This window comes from Hipposideros armiger, unplaced genomic scaffold, assembly GCF_001890085.2.
Source record: "Hipposideros armiger isolate ML-2016 unplaced genomic scaffold, ASM189008v1 scaffold_142, whole genome shotgun sequence".
NCBI classification, from domain to species: Eukaryota; Metazoa; Chordata; class Mammalia; order Chiroptera; family Hipposideridae; genus Hipposideros; species Hipposideros armiger.
In genome coordinates, this window is record NW_017731492.1 from 558,102 (window position 1) to 581,712 (window position 23,611).

At 36.6% G+C, this 23,611-nt stretch overlaps 1 long non-coding RNA gene across 1 annotated transcript in view; it reads left to right on the forward strand.

Annotated features, from left to right (window-relative positions):
* The window catches only part of LOC109386949 (uncharacterized), a 37,254-nt gene extending 15,514 nt beyond the window's left edge, over positions 1–21,740 (forward strand). Inside the window, exons 2-3 of the long non-coding RNA XR_002124874.1 lie at positions 20,314–20,358; positions 21,661–21,740. This is a non-coding gene — a long non-coding RNA (uncharacterized LOC109386949). The remainder of the gene's footprint in view (positions 1–20,313; positions 20,359–21,660) is intronic.
* Positions 21,741–23,611: the final 1,871 nt, after the last annotated feature.

A 23,611-nucleotide genomic window follows, 5' to 3' on the forward strand; every position in this document is an offset into this window, starting at 1 on the left:
AGTTGTAAAATAAAAAAAATATGATTCATTTGGAAGCAACTGAGCTTAATATGGTGTCTAGAATTCCAAAATGTTCACTGAATGGTATAAATGGTGTAATGGCGTAAATAGAGTATGGTGACTGTAATTCTGGGGAATATCATTTTTACAGATATGTGTAAAAGCTGTGGGTAGCCAATGTAACCAACACGAAATTATATAAAGTGCATAACCTATCATCCTTATCCAGAGCCACATCACTCCATGTTAGCATGCATTTTTATCAACCAGTTATATTTACAAAACCAGAAGCATGAGCAAAATCAAAAGGCTGTTAGGAGTGCTAATTGATTTTAGAAGTGATCACTTATATGTTATGAACAGACATAGAAACAAAATAGTTAAAACACAGATAGCATGTTTTGTTATAATTCATAATGGAATAAAATAATTAATATTCTTGAATATAACGTATAACAAGTTAAGAATGAGCCATGAAAACAGCTTTTGTTCAATAGCCATATATAAAAAAGTAGAGGGTAGTATTGTATTAGTTTCCTTAGGGATGCCATAACAAATCACCACAAACTGAGTGGCTTAAAACAACTGAAATTCCAGAAGTCTGAAATCCTTGTGTCATTAGGCTTAGTTCCTTCTGTAGGCTCTGAAGGAGAATGTGTTTTCTGCCTCTCCTGGCTTCTGGTGGTCCCTGGCAATCCTTGGCACTCCTTGCCCTGTAGATGCGTTACTCCAGTCTCTGCCTTTGTCTTCACGAGACACTCCCCTGTGTGTCTGTACCCAAAGTTCCCTTTTCTTATATGAACACCAGTCATTGGCTTTAGAGTAGAGCCCACCCTAATCTAATATGACCTCATAATAACTTGATTGCTTCTGCCAAGACTCTTTAAGTAAGGTCAGATTCACAGCTTCTGGGTGTAAATGAATTTTGAGAACACACAATTCAACTCAGTACAGATATATAATAGATTTTAGAACAGAGATATTCACCCATTTTCTGCCAGCATCACCACACTTTTTCCCCCACAAGCTGCCAGGAATATCATGTGGAGAAAGGAGTCTCTTCAACAAATGGTGTTGGCTAACCTGGATAACCACATAAAGGTTGAAACTGCACTCTTATCTTACATCACTCACAAAATTAACTCAAAATAGATTAAAAAAACAAAACAAAAACTTAAAGACCTAATACTGTAAAATTCCTAGAAGAAAACAGAGAAAAAACACTCCTCAATATTGGTCTTAGAAATTATTTTTTGGCTATGACTCCAAGCGTACAAGCAACAGAAGCAAAAATCAACAAGTAGGACTATATCAAACTAGAAAGGTTCTGCGCAGAAGAAGAAACAGTGAGCAACATGAGAAGGCAAACTACAGAATGGCAGAAAATATTTGCAAAACAAATATCAGATAAGGAGTTAGTATCCAAAATATATAAAGAACTCGTACAACTCAGTAACATAAAAACTAACAAGCAATTAAAAAATGGGCAGAGGAACTAAATAGAAATTTTTCCAAAGAAGATATCCAAATGGCCAACCAGTACATAAAAAGATGCTCAATGTCAGTCATCAGAGAAATGCAAATCAACACAGCTATCATCAAGGACACAAAAGATTAACACTGTTGATGAGGATGTGGAGAAAATGGGAAACTTGTGCACTGTTAGTGGGGTTATAAACTCTTAGAGCCACTATGGAGAACAGTATGGACGTTCTTCAATAAATTAAAAATTGAACCACCATATAAGTAAGCAATCCTATATCTGGGTATATATCCACAGGAAATGAAAGTAGGTTATAAGGGAGACATATGCACTCTCATGTTTATTGCAGCATTATTCACAGTAGCCAAGACATGGAAACAACCTAAGTGTCTGTAAATAATAAATGCATAAAAAATTGTGATACATACACAAAATGGAATACTATTCAGCAATGGAAAAAAAAAACCTATTTGCAACAAAATGAATAGACCTTGAGGACATTGTGCTAAGTGAGATAAGTAAAAAAAAAAAAAACAAAAAAAAACAAATACTGTATGATATCTCTTATATGTGGAATAAGAAGAAGAAGGAGGAGGAGGAAGGGGAGGGGGAGGGGGAGGAGGAGGAGGAGGAGGAGGAGAAGAAGGAGAAGGAGAAGGAGAAGGAGAAGGAGAAGGAGAAGGAGAAGAAGGAGAAGGAGAAGGAGAAGGAGAAGGAGGAGAAGGAGAAGGAGAAGAAGAAAAAGAAAAGTAGAGAGTAAGATGGTTTTTACCAGGGGCTGGGTGGTAGGGGAAAGGGAGCAATATTGTTTAATGGTCCATTTTTGCAACAAGTAAATCAATAAGTCCTAGAGACCTAATACAAGCTGCAGTGATTATAGACAACAAAACTATCATAAACATTTAACTTGCTAAGTGGCTGCTAAAATTCAATTGTTCCAACATTAAAATAAATGTCAATTTTGTGACGAGATAGAGAGGTATTAACTAATGCTATAATTACAATCATATTGCAATATAAATGTATCAAATCAATACATTTTATACCTTAAACTTATAGATAATGCTGTATGTCAAATGTTTCTTTACAAACTATTAGTTTTGTTAAGGGTACAGAGATCACAAATGTACATTGACCAAAAAGCATGAAAACTGTAAGACCATTGTTAAAACAGTATGTTTGAAACTTCAATGTGAAATCACCTTCTAAATCAGTTTATTATCTTAAAATAAAGGCAGTATATTTATAAATTACTATAGTAATTTTGTATGCTAAGTGCATGGCCCATTTTGATTGCTCAAATGACTTTTGTCTAATAAGAGTTATCTATCATTTTTAAATGGAGAAATGATTGCCATAAGTGAAAAGATCTAAAAGTACAATCTAAAATTTACAGAAAAGCAGAAAAAAAACTGGAGCACATGTAAATAAAAGTATCACAAGAATATTGAGAATGGGGTTTAAATACATTATTTTGGTCAACATAGAGTGGCATGGCTTTCTAGCTAATAATTGTAAGTGTAGTAGCATTTATAATTTCTTCTCAACACTGCAAAATGTCAAATACGAGAACACTTTTGAGTCCTACGTTGTCTTTTTGTATTATTATATATAGCTTTAAGTAGAGTTAACAAATGTGTTCTAAACTTTTTAAAGCTAATTTTATATTATTGAAATCAATAAATAATTATGATAGTACATGAAAATTGTTAAGTGAAATATTAAATCAATGTAAGTGACTTAAACTTTCTGCTAATTTAGATTACTCAAATATTCTGAAATGGATTGACTACATTCTAAAAGAAATGACTAACAAGAATTGACTATACTCTAATAAGACAATAAAACAGTCTTCTAGACTCTTCATGGAGATTTTTACTAGAGCGAAATTATTAGGGTTGCTTTTGGTTTTGATTGCATATTCCTCACAACTAGTATGATGTTGAATATATATAATATACATGTGGAATATATGTGTTATATAGTCAAAATATACACATACCTTACACACCCACCCACCAATGAGAATAGATGTAAAATTATACCTGCAGAATGCTTGGATTCTAATTTGATCTGTGTAGTTAGCTGTGAGAATACGGTTCAGCTCCTTAATTGGTTACCTCAGTTTCATTTGCTGTAAAATGAGAATTATAGAAGCACTCTCATGGGCTTGTGTTAAGGTATAAATGAGATAATGTATGTAAAAGTGTTCAACTCGGCTTGGAAAATAGTAAATGATTAAGAACATTGCTTGTTCTTACCTGTTCTGATTTTTACCTATATATCAGAGGAGCTTTGTTCCCTACACAAATAGACCAACAGCCGAGATCAAAGCCTGTGCTTACATTTTGTGGACACGCATCTTTGTGGATAAAATATACATATACCAGGGTGCCAAAAAAATGTATACATATGACTTGTATTCATATTTTGTTATTGGTATATAGTGAGTATTACAATTTTAATACAGTTTTTTTTCCTTTCTTAAAATGTATATACATTTTTTTGGCACCCTCTGTATATGGAGAGGGAGAGAGAGAGGGAGAAAAGGAGAAAGAGAGGTAATACTCATGAGTAAACAAACAAACAAAAAACAACAATGCATAGTATTTGGGAAATTACTGTGCATTGGAGAAAGAGAACTTTGGTAAATGCTTTTCACTGTACATTTTTATGGCATACTCCCTTTCTTCTTTAAGGTCTCTGCTAAATATCACCTCCTCAGAAATGCATTCATGGATAATCCCATCCACTGCTGCTCTCCCCTTATCTTGCTTTATTATTTTCCTTATTAATTATGGCCTTATTTATTTATTTATATTTCTTCCTACTACTATATGACTCTTGACAGCAGTGACTTGGTTATTGTTCAATTTCATGATTCCAAGAATAGAACATCATGTTTTACAAAGTAGACACCATATAAACATTAATGGAATGAATGGGTGAATATATACATATTATTTGAAAGAAGTATATTACAGTTTTTGTTTAGTCAAAGTCAATAGTTCCAGCTAAGGCAAGTCTTCTGGACAATGTATATGTCACACAGAGCTCTTTGCAAGTGAACATGGCTAACGTTCATTATCATATTTAATCTTCTCAAGTCCTCAATGAAGTAGGCAATGTTTCGATTCCCATTTGCCAATAACAAAGTGAGGCTTAGAGAGGTTAAATAACTTGACTGGTTAGTGAGCAGCAGAGCCAGGATAAGTACTTGTGTCTGATTTAACAGATAAAAAGATACAGACCTGAACAATGCTACAAATCCACCCCTGTACCTTGAAAAGCAATTCAGAGCTCACATCTTTCCATCATGGCTCAATAGCACCATTTGCAGGTACAAAGACAAAAATATAAAGTACACTTAACATCCTCACTCACTCATGCCAGACCAAAGAATCATGTGCATTAGATAATTAATAACTAAATAAAGTTTTTAAATCCTCTAAGTACATGTTTTAGATAGAAATTAGGAAAGCCATTGTTAAATCGCTGGTTCATTTACCTGAACAGTCAATTTCTGCTGTTAATAACCAGTGTTGTGGGTATTGAAAGCCTTTAAAAATCAATTAATAGTGGCCAGCCGAGTGGCTCAGTTGGTTAAGAGCTCGCTCAAGAGTGCGAGTTCTGAGCAACACAGTTGCCGGTTCCATTCCCAGCCCGAGCTGAGCTGCCGCTGAGCTGCCAACAGGAGGCAGGATGACTCAGCTTAAAAAAAAATCAATTAATATTGTTTCTTATGTCACCATTGGGCTTCAGACCACATAGCACTACATCACAGATTTTCAATAAGGTGGTAATTATGGACCAAACTGCAATGACAGTTTACTCAGTGGTGATGTATTTTTGCAATGCCTGTGCACACTGAGAATTGTTTCAAGCTCCATTTTTTTTTAAGGTAGGGCTGAGAAATAGGAAATTGTGGGTTGGAGTAAATGGACTGTTAAAATTTTGTGATAATAATCAGCCTTGTTCCTGTTTAAGGGACAGAGATTGTCAATATTTAAAACACCATTAGCCAAGAGAACCTGATTACCTCCTTGGCATCTTTTGAATTGAGTATGGAAGTGTTTATTCCTGACTCTCTTTATGAAATGTGACTTGAGAAACACAATTATCTATACCATCATCAGAATGTATATAATATGTATATATTATCACCCACTAGAACTGTGTATAGTTTGTCAATTTAAATTATCTCTAGAAGAATGACACAGGCAAGCCAAAGACTGAAAAAATATCAGGTGTGGTTGGAAGGATACCACACGTAATTATATTTCCCATGTTTGAAATTATTGGGCATATGGAAATAGTGATAAGATTCAAACAGTATCTATTGCTCATAATATCCTCAGTAACAGGCTTTCCTTACCATTACCTTTTCCTTTCCCTGACTTACTACCTTACACTAACTCAAAATAAGCTTCTTGTTTTAAATCTCACCTTGTAAGCCAATGTCGATTATTTACTTCTTCCTAAGAATTTCCTTTCACTTAGTTTTGCAGACACAACTACATTGATTTTTCTCTTAAAACTGTAGATACTCCTCTTCCTCCTTTGAAGTCTTTCCCTCATTTACCAGATCATTAAATGCTAACGTTCCTCGAGTTTGGGTCTTAGAACTTCTCTTTATTCTATTTACTATTGTCAAGACCAATGACAAGTAAATTAAAAAAAAAATTAAATACCCATGATATCAACAACTACCTATAAATACACAATACATAAATGTATATCCCTAGCCCAGAACTTCCTATTAGCACTAGACTCACAACTGCTTACTGATTATCTCCTCTTGGATGACTCCTAGGCAATATACGTTCTTTTATTTCAACCATAAATTTGTGATATTGCTTTCAAATTTCATCAATTTCCAGCAATATTCATCTTACTAAATGGTATCACACTCAATCCTGTCCCTTGCCATTCTCTCCCCTTGTTAATTCCCCATGTTTGATTCATCACCAAATATTGCCAATATGATATCCAACATCTTGACTCTATTGACTTGGTTCCATTTCCTTCACAGTTATCCTAGCCAATCTCTCTTCTGATTTATTAAAATACCCTTCAAACTAGTAAAGCCACATCTGCACTCTTCCTTCCTCCAAGCCCTTCCCACAGTGCAACTAACCAACATGATTATTCCAGGACACAGGTCTACTAATGCCAGTACCTTCGCTTAAATTCCTTCGTTGGCTTCCCAGTAGGGCTTATTCATGAAAACAGAAAGTGCAATAGGTATTTCAAACAGGGAAGATGTAATTGAGAAAACTGGTTATGGTCATGTTTGAAAGCTAAAAGAGCACAAATTGAGATAATCCAGAATCTAATGACTATAGGAAAAAGCCACTATCTAGAGCACTGAGGAAACAAAAGGAAAATGTTAGTATTAAAAGAATTTAAGGGCTCAGAGGAGGGATCCTGCTGGGATCTTGATCAAACCTCCGAGACGAAGCTCAGTGCAGCTGGTGCCCACAGTGGCAGCAGAATTTTGGATCTCACTGTCACTGCTGCTACAATGCTGATGGAAACAATTAGCTACATCAAAAATAGCATAAATTGTGTGTCTTGTAAACAAGAGAAACTTATTTCTCAATTCTGGGAAAGCTAGGAATTCCAAGATCAAGTTATGGAAAAATTCAGGGTCTGATGAAGGCATGCTCTTTGTCTTATAGATAACCATCCTCCTGCTGTATCCTCACATGGTGGAAGGGGTAAAGAAGCTCTCTAGGGTCCTTTTTATTAAGACACTTATTTCATTTACCTCCCCAAGTCCCCACCTCCAAATCCATCACACTGGGGATAGGACTTCAATAATATTGGTAGAGTGGCATAGACACTGTCGATAGCATTCTTCTCCTAAACCCTCAAAATTCATGTCCTCCTCAAATGTAAAACACAGTCATTCCATGCCAATAACCTTTAAGTTCTTGTTCCAGAATCAACTCAAAAGTCTTAAGTTCAAAGTCTCATCATTTTTGCATTGAAAAACAGAAAAATACATCATGACTTTCCCGATGACCCAATAGATGAGGATCAATGTTTGTTTGTTTTTTATCCTGAGGCATAATCCCTCTTTACCTGTGAACTTGTCAAACCATTCAAATTATGTGCTTCTAAAACAAAATGGTGGTACTAGGATAGGATACACATTCCCATTCCAATAGGGAGAAATAGGGAAGAAGAAGAAAGGAGTGATAGGTCCCAGGAAAGTCCAAAATCTAACAGGGCAAATAACATTCAACCTTAAGGCTCAAGAATAATCCTCTCTGGCTCAACCCTCTGCCATCCAGACCTAATGGGGTGGCAGCATCACCCCACAGCTCAGCAGGAGGGCTCCACTGTGGCTCTGTGCCTGGGGCCTTTGCTCATGGCTCTGCGATGCAGCCCTTTTCCTTGAAATCTAAATATTGGCAGCCATGCCCCCATGGCTTGTGCCCTCTACACACCAGTGGAGATGATGTCATGTAGATGCCACCAACGTTCTCTTTATGCACTCCCCAGAGAGGCAGCCACCATGGCCTATGCTGTAGTGGTGCCCACTTGGATCCAAAACCTGGGAGAGCCAAGAAAAATGGCACCAGAGCGTGGGGAGTGGAACCTGCAGCGTGAGGCAGCACTGGGCAGCACAGGTGCCAATGGCCCTTCCTTTTAAAATGCTATGTCCCTGTCCCTCCATCACCCATACCCACCCACCCACCCAATCCACCCCCAGTAACACAAGCTATCTGGGCCTGTGTAGGGAGATGATCCCTGAATTGTCTTCAGGGTCTTTCTTCCATTGTCTTGGAGACTAGCCTTCTGTAGGGATGGCTAATCCATACTAATCTCTTTATCAAAGGTCCTCTTGGCTACACCCTCGGTGGGTGTTCTCTCCTGATCAGTGTTTCTCATTCTCTTCTATGGCTAGGTTGTGAATTTCCCCATTCTTTAAATACTGCTTTCTTTTTCTTAACCGTTCAATTTTTAAGTTACTTCTCTCTTCTTGCATTTTACTGTAAACAGTCAGGAGGAACTAGACTCCTCCTTCAATACCTTCCTTAGATATTTCCTCAGCCAAATATCCAAATCCATAGCTTGCAAGTTGTACCTTCCACAAAACGCTAAGACATGAACACAATTCAACCACGTTCTTTGTCACTTTATAAGAAGGATCACCTTTCTTCAAGTTTCCAAATAACTTGCTCCTTATTCCTGTCTGAGACTTCATTACAATGGCATTTACTATTCATATTTCTACCAACATTCTGTTCAAGATTACTTAGGTATTCTTGAAGGAGATAGAATCTTTCTCTCTTCTGAAAAGATAGAATCTTTTCTTCTGAACTCTCACCAGAACCACCTGCCATAATCCATTCACAAATTTAGGCTTTTTCTAGCATGCACCTGAAAACTCTTCCAACCTCTATTCATTACCCATTTCCAAAGCCTCTTCCATGTTTTGTTTTTGTTTTTTTTTTGAAGATTTTTTATTGGGGAATTGGGGGATGGGAACAGTGCTGGGGAATTGGGGGAAGGGGAACAGACAAGTTGCTGTCGTTTTGTTCTTCAGTCTAGTTGTGGAGGACGTTGCTTCACTGGCCCAAGCTGGCACCATCATTGCACTCTTCCCGGGCGAGGCAGATCAGTCGCCGGCTTCTGGACGGCCGCTCACTGTGGCTGCTGGCTGCACACGGTAGCCCATGGCAACCCACTGCCACAGGGGCTGCAGCCTACGCCGTTGCCGGCGACTCACGGCAGCCCAGCTCCAGGTTGAGCTGTTGTTCAGCATCTTAGCTGTGGAGGGCAGTGTCACTGGCCCTCATATGTGGGATCCGAACCGGGGCCCTCTGGCATCTCAAGCCAGTTCTTAACCATTGCGCCACTCGGCCGGCCCACTTGTTTTTGTTTTTGTTTTGTTTTGTTTGGTGTTTGTTACAGCAGGGCCCCACTTTAGGTACCAATTTTCATCTTAGTCCACCCTGACTGCTATAACAAAAATATCAGAATGGGTGGCTTATAAACAACAGTTTGGAAGATGGGAAGTCCAAGACCAAGATGCCAGTAGATTCAGTGCCTGGTGAGGGGCTGCTTCCTGGGTCAAGGATGGCCACCTTCCCTGCATCCTCACATGATGAGAGGCTGTGAGGGAGCCCTTTGGGATCTCTTTTACAAGGGTGCTAATTCCATTCATGAGACCTCTACCCTGAAGATCACTACAATCACCTCCCCTATTTTCTACCCCAAACAGTAGCACATCGTGGGGTAGGGATATGGTATGAATATGGTGGAGCAACAAATATCAGTCTACGCAGATCCTAATGAGAGTCACCGAGGCGCATGGGGACTTGCCCTAATAGTAAATAATAAAAACTGCTTATCTGTGATTCTAAAAGAAATTTCAGTTATCTTTTTAAGAGCTAATACTACGCGCGCGCGTGCACCCGTGCGCGCGCACACACACACACACACACAAAGAAAGTGATATTTGTAACCTTGACCAAACCTATGATCACTGCAGGTTCTGCCACCTCTGCCTCTTATACCACTAATTTAAGTCATTCCTTCCCCATGTTAAATTAACTAAGGATCAAGTTTGGAAACAGTTACAAGTCAATCATATTACTTGTCTTGATAGGTTTTTCAATATAATTAAATGATCACCTAGTGCCTTCTGATCAGATAAAATTGAAACCAATGCCTAAATCTATGTCTTATTTTATGTTGTCTTTGAACTTAGTTTTCCTTGGCCTGGTTTTCATAGGGAAAAAGTAAACTTCCTTTATTGAAATTTTTCTTTATAAAAAAATTCACTCTAAGTTTTTTTGGAGTTGCATTTTGGTGATATGTTACAATTTTCATTAGTGGAAGCAGTTCTTAATAGGACATAAAAATTAAATTGTTTTCATCTAAAATTTTCCTTGATATCATGAAATCGTAATTGGAAAAAAAATTAAGTAGGATAAGAGGCAAATTTATGCTAGAAGATATTATTAATAACATTTTTCTCATTAAGAAGCCAGAAAAAAATGCCATAATTATGTAATATTAAAACCAATTTAAAGATGTTCCCTTTAGTTATACTGTCAAAGTACAAAAAGAGTAATTAATTGTACTCAAAGCAAAAAGGGCCAGTAGAAAGATTTGTTAAAAAGAGGTTTGTATCTTAAGGACTCATTCGAAATTTTAACAAAGATAAAGCATTTGGAGTATAGAGTATGTGAAAACAAATTTTAATGAAGAATTACAACTGGGACTAATGAAAAATATAGAATTCTATCTGGATTTAGCTTGAGAAAAATCATTTACACTGAAATACTGATTTAAGGATTTTAAGATTTAAACTATTCACTTTCTCATGTATATTAAGATTATTTTATAAGAACATTAAATTTTGTTTGAGCCATTAAGGAATCATTTACCAAACAATTTTTTCAATGTGGTCCCCCATGTAGATTTTTCCTTTGATTCTGTAAATTAGAAATCTACTCTAGCCGGCCGAGTGGCGCGTTGGTTAGGAGTTAGCTTGGGATGCTAGCTCTGAGCAGCAGGGTCCCGGTTCAGATCCCACATGAGGGCCAATGACACTGCGCCCTCTACAGCTAAGGTGGTGAACAACAGCTCGACCTGGAGCTGGGCTGCCGTGAGTTGCCAGTGATGGGGCAGGCCGCAGTGGGGCTGGCCGGCAGCAGACATGAGCTTTTGTGAGCTGCTGTGAGCTGCCGTGAGCAGCTGTCCAATGGCCGGTGAGCAACTGCCTCACCCGGGAAGAGTTCAATGATAATACAACATGGGCCAGTGAAGCAACGTCCTCCACAACTAGACTGAAGTACAAAAGGACAGCAACTTGTCTGTTCCCCTTCCCTGATTCCCCCAACAAAACCTTTAAAAAAAAGAAATAAGAAATCTATTTTTTCTTTTATTATAAGTGAAAATATGTTCATCTTTGTTCATATCATTTTTTTTAATATTAAAGCTACTAAAGCAATGATTATCTTAATTTTTAAGACCTGGTTTTATTTTTCATGGCTCCCATAGTCAGTTAAGCATTGCCTGTCATAGTTACTTAGACTGGTAACATTATGTATATTTATTATGATGATGAGTTTTAAAAATTGATAAGCAGTTTAAAACCTTATTTGCTTTGGTTCATGTTTTAGAAGCCTACTTAAATATTTTAATTTTAAAAAATAATATTTTAGAGAAAATGATTAAAATTACTTTTATGAGTATATAAATGTACATTTGATAACAAGCAATAAATTAAACAAGATAAAAAAATCAATAGATTTAATGGCTTGGTAACATGTAAAACTGGGACACCCGTAATCTAAGTACTGGATAAACTCAGTCTGATAACATGATTTAATATAAGGAGTCATTTATTTATTTATTTTTTATTCCAATGTGAAAAGCCAGTTATTCCATATTTTGATATTTATGCGATTGTAGCATCTTTTGTATAATTTCTTAATAGTAGATGATACTCGATTTGCATTTAACAATTTATAAGACTGATTCTCGCTAAGTATGAGACATCTGCAGACCCTCTGCTGAGTCTGACTAACAGTATGGCAAACAATCAGATTACATGTATTATACATCTGGTATCTTTTATAATCTGAACTGCTGCAAAAAGTAAAATGCATTTACATTCCATAAAGAAAGGGAAGTGTCTGGATGTCAATGGGTACACATGAAAGATCACTATCTTATTTGCCAGGCCTGGGTTGTCTGACATTAAATGTTTTAGCAGCTAACTCTTATGACTTCCTGATGTTCTCATCATCTAGCCAGTGGATTGCATCACTGTAGTAATTAGCACCCTGCTTCTTCTGCTTATCATAGTTAATGTGTCATGAAAGAGTTTAGGATGTAAAAAAGGAGGAGATTTCTTTATATTCTGTGGCTAAACAGAAGATAATAATCTAGATCTAAAGGATAATGTTCAACAGGTTGATGGTCTCAACAGGGTATATATGAAGTTATTGTTTCTCTCTCAGGTATTTCTTTGGAGGAGTAATAATCTATTTATGTGTGAAGATGAGAATTTAACATGCTCCCAAATTACCAAAAAATGACATCATTTCCAAGAGTGGAATTGATTTTAGTCAGGCAGAGGAAAATAATTTTCAAAAGATTTACCTCTTTATAACCAGCTTTACATCTATTACTATTATTAATCACTGATAGTAATAACTGAAAATATTCTACTTAAAAATACCTTAAATTATTCTCACCTAATAAATGCTAAGTGCCTAAATATAATAGCACATATTGTGAATTTTACACTTTTATTGTCTTTTTGGGTTTTAACTCCAATTTACAATGCAATAATATCTCCAGGTCTTCAAACATCATTTTCACCTGGATTACATTTAAGAGTTCTCAAAAAGAGAACATGCCATATAAAGATTTAATAACCCTTCAGTAACTTTAATAAGCAAGGTTTATTTTGTTATCATAAAATTTGTTAATGTACTTGATATTGGAAAGAACTCAGCTTTCGCCCTAGAAGTCCTACTAGTCAGGTAATTTTGTCATCAAATAACCTCTACTAAGAAAGTCATTTAATCTGGGAATAAAATAGCTCTCCAGCAGTTTGGCCATTTCTACTGGCAGTGGGATTGTTTTTGTCAGTCAGCCAAGTGATTACACATCCCTAGGTCCTGAGGTTCTAGGGATGTGATACATCAGAAGCCAAAAAGCACACCCAGAAAATACCTCCTGTCTACCTATTTGCTTCTGACTGTCTATAAAATAATGAAAATTACATTTGCCTTCTCCGTAGTACTCAGGCACTAGGCTATCAAACAGGAATTACTGGAGCAGGAAGTAGTTTTATTGACTAATGCTAATTATATCCCTAATAGCTTGAGGGTGTGTGTACCTACAGGACAATGTTATATAGAAATTGTCTTTGTCCTGTAAATTTGAAATGTAAGCCAAAGCTGATCCTGGCAATCATTAAAAATACACACAAATCATTAAAACAAATATTGAGCAAAAGCAGTGAATTAATATAAAACATTAAGTAGGAAAAAATGCAATTATTTTTATGGATTAGTGATAAGTGCCTCTATACAAAATTGAAAGCAGCGAATATGAACTCTGTAACTACTGTTGCTAGTGTTGTTTTTTAAAGTGTATTCAGTTATACTACTCAACACTCTGATTTCCCTGGAGACCTCTTTAATATCAACCCTAGGGCACACCTAAGACCTGGATCACCAGGTCTCTGAATCCATCTGGGGAGACAGCTTGTGATTGCACAAAAATAACCCTGCATCATTTCGTGTGAAACTTTAGGGTAGTTAATCTCTTCTGGAATTTAAAACATGAACACATTTGTCAAAGTTCCATATGTTGTAGAAACTCTCACAATATCTCCTGGTATTTATTCAAACCAGGATCTGACCTCAGTCATCACCATAACCACACACACTTAACCATGGAAATCATGTTTTTAGATTTTCACTTTAATAATGAATGTTTATCCTACATCCAATGGTAAATCAGTGCAATTTTATGGGCCAACTTTAAAACATCTGTTTTTCTGTTTGACACAACCTTAGCCTATAAAATCCAGTATAGATGATAGCATCAAAATATCTTCAGTGATCCAAGCTAGAATCTTTGAAGTGGCTGGTAAGTCAATCAAAATGTATTTATTAAAGTGTGCTATCTGCCAAATCATATGTTGCAGATGCAAAGAATATAATAATGAAGAAGATACACAGAATCTCTGCCCTGAAGTGATGAAATGCTCTCTTTCTATTTAGAGGACTGAGGCAAAAACAAACAAAAATACAAAAAAAACAACAACAATGCACATAAAGAAATAAATAAAACCATTTTAGTACTAGTTAAAGATAATTTAGGATGTGTGATAGAATTTGGAGGTGGGGAGGGAATTCAAGTGCTGTTAGAGCCAGTGTAGTAATGATGGTCTTTTGAGGAGAAGACATCTGAGTTGAGAAGGACACAGTCCTGCAAAGAGTTGGGAGAATGGGGTTTTAAGCACAAAAGAGTGAGTGCAAAGAATTTGAGATGAGGATGGCTATGTTGAGTTGAATGAACCTCAAGTAGGTAAATAAGGCTGGAGCACAGGTAACCAGGAGTAGAGTGGAAGATAAATGATGACAGTCAGCATCCTGCATTTATGGGGTAAGTGCAGGGTAAGGAGTTGATGAAAACAGGTGTGGATGGACCCACTGGCCTCAACCGTTTATACATGTATCCCTTCCCCTTAAATCATTTGAGCTGATGGGATTTAGCTCCAAATACTGATTCTACCTAAGTGTTTAAAAGCGAAATCCCTAGAGGAGTTTCCTGATGGAGTACACATAATGAAAGGGGTCAATAGTGGTACCACTATATTTGGGGCTCAACTCCCTTGGATTTATATCCTGTTGTCTCCTTAATTCCTAAGGACGGACACTGAGCCTGACTTTTTAACTCCTTTCTGACCCAAGTTATCAGGCAGAATAGCTGATAACCTTGAGGGAACATGAACACACTGGTCAGAAAAACTAGACCTTTTAAAATAAAAACGACATACTACACCACATACATGACCTGAAGCAAACATAACGAAAGAAGAAAGATAGATTTAAAATATGCCAAAATATATACAAAGCATTAAGGAAAATATTAATATGAAATAATACAAGATATGTTAATACAAGGCTAAGTGAGACTTTACTGGTCGATAAGATGGAGGACTAGGAGGTGCCAATGGCTAGTCTCCCACAGGAAAACAGTAGATAACTACAAACTGATTAAAAAAAAATAGCTCTGGAGTACAATAAAAAAGCTGCAGAATCCTTGTGAGCTCCAAACTAGGGATGGCCTCATAGAAAAGTGGAGAAAGCATTTTACCTATGTTACCCCATCCCCCAGTTCAGAGCAGCTTGGCACCAGGAGAGACCCCATTGGAGGAATTTCACCCCAGCAGGGACAGAGAGCAGAAGAACCCTAGCAAGTCTCATTGTTGTGGATGTTTGCAGCCTTCGCTGCCCCAAGACTCCCACAGTCATCTCCAGTCCTAATGACAGCAGGCTGAGCAGCCAGGGGTACTCACTGCTGCATTCCCTCTCCCCCACTTGCTAAGGATGAAGTTGTCACTGCAGTGAGACCTGCGCCCCAGACCCCTAGGAACTGCTGTGTCTCTCTTTGGGAATCTGGAAGCCACAGCACCTTGTCAGCTGCAGGACTAAAGCTGTTGCTCTAAACCCTGCCCCTGGGTCCCAGGTTGCAGCTTTAATCCATCATGGCCAGGTCCACATGGCTGCTGCTCTGTATCCTTCCTCAGGGTCCCTGATCAGGGCCTTGACCCATCGTTACTGGAGCTATGCAACCGCTACCCTGCACCCTGCCCCATGGGTCCTGACATGCAAACTTAACAGCCCATTGCTGGGGATGTGAAGGTGGTGCTGGGCAACTGCCCCTGGGGGCTGAGTTAGAATATAGACTATCATCCCCAGGGCATGCTGTTTCTGCTCCCTGCCTCCCCCACCCCCCACCCCTGGGAGCAAGCCACTCCTACACCCTGTCATGACCTAGCCCAGAATACCGCTGCATCCCTCTGTCAGACCAGTCACTGTGGAGAGTCCCAGAGACGCTAACCTAGGTCCCAAGGAGACCCGCGCATGCTCACGCTTTTGACCCAAGTGCCACTGCTGCAGCAAGTACATCTCTTCCCAAGGACCTAGGGACTGTGATAGTTTACGTGCACCTATTCCCAGGATCCCAACTCTGCTGCCACTCTGACTGCAGGTCCACCAGCCCTGGCACCAAGAGGAATTCACCTTACTCCCCAAAGCAAAAAAAGAACAGGAGGACCCCAGCAGCATTTGCCTCTGTGGACCCTAATAGCACTAGCCACCACTGCCACACACCAGACCTCCACAGTCTCTGCCACAGAAGATTCCTCCTGCAGCCTTCACCATAATTAACCTCAGCTGACAGGGCTGCATGGCTACTATGCCAATGTGCCATCCCAAGAACCAGCACTGCACCCCAGCCAGTATCCTCGCAGCCACATCCCAGTGAAAACCTTCCCCCATAAAAACCAGTCAGATAAGGCTGGAAGATGGGACTGCTCCCTCAAATTACAGACATCAGTGGAAAGCCATTAAAAACATGAAAGCAAGGAAGCATGACACTAAAAAAAAAAGAACAAAAGAACACGTCAGTCATGACCTCAAATAATGGAGACCTGGGAATTACCTGAAAAAGGACTCAATGATTTTAAAGAAGCTCAGCTAGATTCAAGAGAATACAGAAATATTCCTAACAAATTTGGTTTTCTGGGATGCCCCAAAAGATAATGTAAATGTTATGCATGAATTCAAAAGGATACCAGAAGTGAACTTATTATAATTAAGAGAGACAATGTTAACTTCAGATTTTTTTGATCAACTGTGACATTATTTATGACAGAACATGACTAAGTATTTGTATAACTGCATGCATTGAAGCATTAAATCATTTATTACCCCTGTTGATTTATCTGACAGAAATGTTAGTTATTGATATGTTAGTCATTAATAGTTTAATCCATTTACCCTTGGGAAACTGAGAACTCTGGAAACGAAGATACAGCAATTAAGAATGAATGGACTCAATAAAATATTTTTAAATGGTTGAATATAGGCTTTTATTTTTCAGGTAGGTACTTATGCAACACATAAAGCTTTCCAAACTATGAACTTATTCAAGCAATCATATGTCATGCTTTCTTTGACAGAAATATAATTAGCATGATTTGATTTTTATTTAAATGTTATTAAAATTTGATTAAAATTATCTAAGGCAATTTATTGCTCTGATAGTTCTAAGATCCTATTTGTTAAAATATACTTCTGAGGAAGTAATGTAATTTTCAACTTGATAATTCATTTCATTAATTATTGTATCTTCAAAACTGAAAATTTTTGTAAGCATGCTGATGTGATCATGCTCAGAAGCTGAGACCAAATGGCTTTTGGACAATAATTCCTTTCATATTTGCTATATTTAGTTATTACCACACTTATATTTAAAATAGTAAAACCCAATATTTCATTGCTAGATTCCATAGAACAGAGTGAAACTCATCTATATTGGTGCTGTGTTGAGTATTTTTCTATTTTTCCTCTCTGTATTTGTTAACCCTCATAAAATAAGTCAAGCATAGTTCAAATTTCTTTTTAATTCACAGTACTTCTATATTCTTTGTATAAGCCTCATAAGCTTACATACCACTTCTAAATAAATATTTTTAGTCACAAGTTGCTCACTGTTCAACTTATATTTAATTATTTTCTGTTCAAGATTAAAAATATGCAGTTTGCTGAAATGTGGCCATTACATTTTTAAAGAGCAGCATAGTTCAATATTATTTGGAAGCTGAAAGTTTTAGAGTCTGAAAATAGCTCTGAAAATCTATTACCATAATTTCTGAGTATAATTTCTGAGTATAATTAATTTTTATTTCAATTCATTAGCTATATCAAAACAATAATGATCTATGTTACATTTTGTAATCCTTAGTTACATGATTTTGACTGAAGCTGGAGGAGTATAATTTTATATCATCTTAGATTATGTATTAGCCAATAATAAGAATAATAAAATTTACTATTATATTAAACTTTTGTTTTTTTCTATTGATTGATATATTAATTTAGTTATTTTCAATTGCTGTTTGAATACCTTTATAATAGTGTTATTAGACAAAGTATAAATTAAAAATGTAAATTAGAATCGTACGTTAGAATAGCCGTTCTAAAAGACATAATTGTTGCAGTGTTTGCAGAAATCTCACCTTACTGGAAAGTGAGGGTGATTAATTCATATGCTTTTTGTTTTCATTTGTATGGTTTTGTTTATATCTAATATTACAATTATGTTTAGTAACTGTTTAACCTTTTGACATATATATTTAAAATACAATTATTTTAATGGCAATTTATAAAGTAAGTCATTTTCATGTTTGACCAATTATATAATGTTTTTTTCATAAATTTCTATATAATAATGCAAAGTCAAATGCACATAGGGTTTTGAATTTCTGCATTTAGGATATAACTCTCTTAATTTTTAATAGCTTATATAAAAAGGATTACGGTATTTTATTTCACTCTCTAAAGTGCCTTGTATATATTTTATTATTCTAGGTTACACAGAGATGAGAGACTTGTAAATAATTATTACATGGTTAGACTTCTCTCAATTTTCAATATTTCAACTCACTTTAGTACTGTTTATTCTATTGGGTTGTCAGAAAAGTCATGCCATATTTTTTCTATGTTTTTCATTGCAAAATGGCGTCATGATGTTTCTGACAACCCAATATATCTCACTGTCTCTCTGTGCATGCAATAAAAAAGAAAGAAAGAAAGAAAGAAAGAAAGAAAGAAAGAAAGAAAGAAAGAAAGAAAGAAAGAAAGAAAGAAAGAAAGAAAAAGGTTAGTGAATAACCAACATTCATGTAATAAATTGTATGAAGGTATAGAAAACCTAAGTAAATATTAGTTACTATATTTGATGACTAAATTTAGCCCTGAACCTCCTAGAATAAATCAATGCAATATAATCATTACATCCTACTCAATATCGAATAAAGGAAAATTTCTGTCAACAAAAAATACATTTCTGATATTAAGCCATAAAATATATATTTTATTTGGAAAGATATTTTATATTAAAATAATTAAATAATATCAGTATTTTGATAGCAATTTTATCAGAAATGTAAAAATATATGTCAAGTTTGATTTTTAGAGTATCTACATCAGTACTTGCATGATAGAACCAAGAATAGAGTCAGTGATGGAAGCTATGAATGGACTCAACAACATTTCCTTCTCACTGAGGTTGTATGGCTCCTTGTGCTGCTGCTTGTCCAACCTATCAGGAACAGAGGCTGGTGATAAGACCATGAATGGTACCATGCCTTAAGATGACCAGTTGGCCACTTAGTGGTGAGAGGATTACATCAGACCTTTCCACTCTGAAATTGTCTATAATTAGTCTTTACTGGATTGATAACTCTACTGGATTTGCCATTTCTGCCTACAATGAGACTGGCTTCACCACCATCCAAACCATCATCTTACAGAATAGCTGATTTATTACAATGATTTTGCAAGGGGTCAGTTCAAGGCAATTGTATGAAATCCACTGATTTTTCTAGTTAAGGCATCTCCTTGATGCAGCCAAATAGAACATTTGGAATATATTGTTAAAGACTCAGCTAAGCAGTTAGCATGGGGACAATACCTTGTTGAGTTGCCCTATTCTCAAGGCTATAACATCTGCATTCATCCAATGACAAATATTCTGAATCCACGCCCATGCTTAGAATACAGGTCTATGAACTAAGGCTCTTATGGATTAGACATCCAGGTCAGAAGTAGTCACATTCCCCAGTTTTTCATGGTATTACCATTTTTGAAGAGTCATTATTTTAACACAGGTCTCTCAATTGGGTTTGTCTAATTTTTCTCAACATTTGATTGAGGTTATTTTTTTACCAAAATACCATAGAAATGAGGATTCCCTAAATAGATCATGTCTGAGAGCACATGATGTTGGTAAGTCTTCTTATTTATGATGCTAACCTTTACCACTTGCATGATGTGGTGTTTGCTAGGTGAAAATTGTGAGGATAGTACAGTTTTCACTATTATTAAATCTTGCTTCAGTACAGGTAAAATTGTTAGAATTAATGAAGCAATGTTGACATAATTATTAACTGAACTACATACATTTTGGAGATTTTGTTAAATTTTGTCTAATGTCCTTTTCCTAGTCCCATTCATGAGTACCCATTACATTCACTCTTCATGTCTCCTTAGGTGCCTTGGGGCTGTGACCTGATTGTTTTGAGGAGTTCTGCTCAGGTACTTTTAAAAGTTTCCCTCTATTGGGATTTGTCTGATGATTTTTCTCATAATTGTATTGTGTTTATGTGTTTTTGAGAGGAAGACACAGAGCTAAAATGCCATTTTTATTATATCAAAGGTACAGACTATCAACATGACATTTGATGGTTGATGTGAAACTTGACCACCTGGCAGATTGTGCTGTAAAATTACTCTTTCTCTGCCTTTCCATATATATTCTTTGGAAGGAATCCACTATACATAAACCAAAGGAGTTGTGATCTATGATTTGCCTCCTTGAGGGAGAAGTATCTACAGAAGTTATTTGGAATTCTTCTGCACAGATTTGTCACTTCTGCCCCATTTTTTTACTCACTTATTTACCTATATTAGTTGGGAGCCAGGGGGTCATCGATATCTATTTTATACTTTGGGTTATAATCTAATACTACTTTATTTATTTTTTCGTTTGGATGGTTCCATCTTTGGTCAGTGTGAGCTCTTTCAGTTGCTTCCTGTGTGCTGTTGACATTGTGAGGTTTGGGGGGTGAGGGAGGGGTTGGGGGTATTTGTTGAGCAATTCCTTACTTTCTGGCACCTCAAGATGTTTTAGGCACATCTACCTCATTTTCCCAGGACTAGAATTAGCTGTTTCTCCTAAGAGCCCATCGAAAGTGTTCTCTGGCCTGTGACGTTCACGAGGACAGGCATACCTTGGGTACACTGAGTGTTCTGTTCCAGATCAGAGTAATAAAGCTAGTGTCACAATAAAGTGAGTCAGAATCTTTTTTCTGGTGGAAGGCCTTGCCTTAAATTTGTAAGAAAAAAAATTCAATACTTGTGAAACACGATAAAGCAAAGTACAATAAAATAAGGTACGCCCATGTTTTTCTAACACTACGTTATGTGAGATTAGAAGGCCACAGGACCTTGCCCTGACAAAAATTCTCTTTCCCCAGATGGGATAATTTCTGGTAGAGTCTCTTTCCCTGTAGGGTAGGCCTTTGTTATAAAGAATGTTGTGGAGAATTTTATAAGGGATACTGTTCCTCAATCCTAGTTAGAGCCACGAGGCGACCTTTCCTAGCTTTTTATTGTGAGAACCGTTGTGTTCCTACAAAATAACAGATGCCTCAATACTGTGGGCCACAGGAGTTCTTCATTCTCACACTAGTCCACACTCAGCTTTTAGCAATTTGCTTATATTATCAATATGTATTCCCACTGGTGTCTTGGGGCTGGGAGAAAATGGCAGCAGCTGTCAGCTTCTGCTCAGTATAAATAGACCTCAGGTGTGCCAATCTGAGTTTGTCTCCCTAGGTTTCAGTTTGGCTCTTGGCCCTGCAGACAAATTCTTCATTGATAAACCCAAGAAAAATCATTAATTTGAGGTTTGCCAAGATATTTCATATTGTAAGAAGAGAAGTAATGACTTTCAAGCCGATTACATGCAGGACCTGTAACCAGAGGTATTGTCTCATCTTTTACTGCACACATTTTTTTTTTTACTTCCATTTCAAATCTGTGGTTGAGTTTATCTTGTGAATTTTTCATGTTGGCTATTGTAATTTTTAGTTCCAAAATGTATGTCTCACTTTTTTATAAGTTCTGTTTAATTTTTTGAGGTTCCTTGTTTGCTGAATCATTACAATATTTTAAAAAATGTCTTATTATGTTTATTAGAATGTAACATCCATAAGGCAGGGAGTTTTCTCTACTGCTATTTGCTCAGAAACAAATACAGTGCTTGGCACATTGTAGGTGGTAAAAAAGGTATTTGTCCAGTGTTGGAATGAAAGGATGAGAGCACGTAATTCACTACACTTGGCTTAGAAATTATATTTAAAAGTCATATAAATTGACTCGTTAATTGAAAAATATGGTACTTTGTGTTAATTTGTGTGTTTGAATACTTGTAAGGGTCAATATTGTCCCACGTGTATATTCACCATTATTTTTAAATTCTCAGATATAGATTCTTCAACCCCTTGAATATACTTATAAGAGTTGATTCAAATGTTTTCCAGTTCGATCTATTTTAGCCTGCTTTGTCGGTTTCTACTGATAACATTTTATTCTGATTATTGGTCATAATTCTGTGTTCCTTTGCATGTTTCTTGGTTTTTTGTTGCTGCTGTTGAAAACTGGATATTTTACATAATATAGTGTGTTTTTTAGGAATTATTTTACGTGATTCTTATTTCTTGTTCTTCCCAAGACTTGTTGACTGAATGTCTCCTTTGATGTGGGTAGTCACTGATAACTCTGCTCAGTGTTGCAAAATCTTATTTTTATTTTCTAGCCTGGATTTTTAGAATTATTCTGTGTGTTTGCCATACATTCAAAGTCCACCCAGGTCTTAAGTTTGCCTTGGCTTTTACTTTCCTCCAGGCATTCTCAGTTCTTCCTCATACATGCCCAAAGTTTCCCAGCCAGGAAGAGCTACTTAGAAAGGTTATCTAGCCCTCCTCTGGTTCTCTTATTTTCAGGATCTCTTGGTTAAATATTTGGTGAAACCACAGCCCACTAGACCTGGGATTATAAACTCAGGTCTAGGATAGGAGAGAGGTATGTTTTTACATTCATTTCTTACTATCTTTACTACTTGTTTAAAACTGACACCAGGCATGAATTTGTTTCCCTCTTTTTAAAATCAGGTCGACCACCTGTGGCACAGATGTTGCTGGTTTTCATGGTAAACTTTTCTGATAAAACTGCTTTCTGATGGGCTGGAATATGGGAGATGGTAGCAGCTGTAGACAATAACCCCTGCAGCCTCCTAGTTTTCTTACCCAAATTACTAGCAAATTTTCATGAATAAATACTTATGAATTATTCTGGTCAATTTCCACACCCTGGAGAAGGGTTGTTTTTGACCATTGTGTTCAGTTTCATACTTGATTTTGTAGAGATACTGCTCAACTTTTTCAGGACTTCCTACATGCTGCCATAGCCACAGGTTACCTTTGTTATCTGTTCTCAGAAATTAAATCTGATTGGAAACTCTGGACATGAGGAAAGCAATGATAAGCTGCTAACATCACTACTTGGTATTCTAACTAGACATCAAAATAGGGAGCTCCCTTTTCATTTATCATTAGGTTTCTGATCAAATTAGTCAAATGCCTCAAGGCACATTTAATTTCTTGCCTGAAGGGTGAAATAGAAAAACATAATTTTGGTGACTCAGTATCCAGTGTATAATATTCGATCATTCCTCCTCTCTTCATTTTGGTATTTTTTGCCTCAGATGTAACTGGTGCCTTTTAGT